Genomic DNA, 1,917 nt, shown 5'->3' on the forward strand with positions numbered 1-1,917 from the left:
ATCGTCTAATCGAACTTTCTAGGTCAAATCGAGCCGTTTACTGTGATCGCTCTTTTAGTGCACCAGGCCCGCTCATCTCGAATAGACTTCCCTCAGCTCTTACTAATCTCCAGAATTTGTCTGAATTTAAACGGGCTTTAAAAACAAAATTATTTAAAAAATCTTACCATTCATAAATCTTACTTTCTTTTAGATATTTTATAATAAGCCATATTCTAAAACTTCCGGTAATTGTTTGGTTTCGGTTGCCTCCTAATTGTACCCTTTTAAAATGTCTGCTAAGAAAATTCTGATTTCTGAGCAGAAACTGACTCCTGTTTTATATTATGTTTTAGTTTTAATATTCTTGTTTTGTCCTGTCCGCTGTTATTTTTATTCTTAGTTTTGTCATCACTTTGTACAAACAGTATATTTAGTTATTTTTTTTTTTGGTAAACTAATGTTTTAGACAAGATTTTTTATGCATAGCACAAAGGGTAACAATTATTTTATAAGCAATAATTATTATCCTGAAACACTCATCCACATTGAAAAATCTCCTGATAAAAGATACATGACGCCAATGGGACTTGAACCCGGGACCCGTTACTTGGTGTTTCAGGATAATAATTATTGCTTGTAAAATAATTGTTACCCTTTGTGCTATGCATAAAAAATCTTGTCTTAAACATTAGTTTACCAAAAAAATAATAATTAATATATGACAAGTTCTAGTAATTTTCACCAAAAAATGTAGACAATTTGTCTCGACGCCATCTAGTGAGAGAGTTAGCACTTACAATGCCTTTCTCATATAAAATAAAGTTGGTTGTTTTCAGGTGAAAAAATGTAATAAGCAGTAATTGTTGGATGAAACACTAGTATATATTGAATTATTTCACGGATAAGAGATAAACCGACATAGCTCAGTGGTCAGAGCTGTCGACTGGCAATCGAAAGGACACGGGTTCAAGTCCCGTTGGCGTCATTTATCTTTTATCAGGAGATTTTTCAATATGGATGAGTGTTCCAGGATAATAATTATTGCTTATAAAATAAGTATATTTAATGTTATAATATTAGATCCGTATTAGGTAAGGCACACTGTAGCAATAATTTTAAAAACATGACCACTAATACTAAATTATCGTTTTTAAGTTTGTTATAGTAAAGCGCACTTGAACTGAAATCACGCTAAACTGCGATATATAATTGCCTTGTTATTATTATTTTAAATATATTGTGGTGCAAGTCGAGAGCGTCCGGTTGGAGCGGTAAAAACATCTTCCACTACCGATCTTTCCAAATCCGGCCCACACGTAGAAAAATAAGTATTTCTAATTCAATTAAAATCTTTTCAAATTATTGGTAATTCGGTTAAAAGTGGGCCCCTATTCATACTCCTGCACTTGCCTTGGAATGCGGCAATATTATGATTTTTATTAACACGTTCCGACATCGTGATAATACGGTCGTATTTTTACTAAAACTTTACTAAGAAAGCTATCGATTCATTATCAACAAGTTTTCTCCGTGTATTACAGTAGGTGGACAGACGCTTCCTGGACAATCCTCATCTCATGAACCCGGGCACCCCTGCTAAGTCACCAGGCGTAGCATGCCACTTGAGGTGACTTATAGCAGAGATGCTGGTTATGCAATAAATGGTTCCCGGGGCGGCGGTACCCATACCCGCCTCCCAAATTGACTACAGGTGTTACAAAGAGACTAGCGGGGAGACGGTTTCTCGGAGGAAAATGATTGAGATTTAGGTAATTTAAAACAATCTTCATTCTTAAAAATAACATTTGAAGGTTATTTCATGATTTAATTTTTGCATTTCGGGGGAACTTAGAATTTTTGAGAAAAACATGGAATATTTCCTATTTAATTAGCATTTTTCTGATGTGAAACCGCACAAAAGTCCCGACTGCTCCC

At 34.6% G+C, this 1,917-nt stretch overlaps 1 non-coding gene across 1 annotated transcript; it reads left to right on the forward strand.

Annotated features, from left to right (window-relative positions):
• The first annotated feature begins 897 nt into the window (after positions 1–897).
• On the forward strand, positions 898–967 carry TRNAA-GGC (transfer RNA alanine (anticodon GGC)). The gene has a single exon. It is a non-coding gene; the product is annotated as a tRNA-Ala (tRNA).
• Positions 968–1,917: the final 950 nt, after the last annotated feature.

This window comes from Hesperophylax consimilis, chromosome 19 (genome assembly GCF_061612785.1).
Source record: "Hesperophylax consimilis isolate HC1 chromosome 19, BYU_Hcon_1.0, whole genome shotgun sequence".
NCBI classification, from domain to species: Eukaryota; Metazoa; Arthropoda; class Insecta; order Trichoptera; family Limnephilidae; genus Hesperophylax; species Hesperophylax consimilis.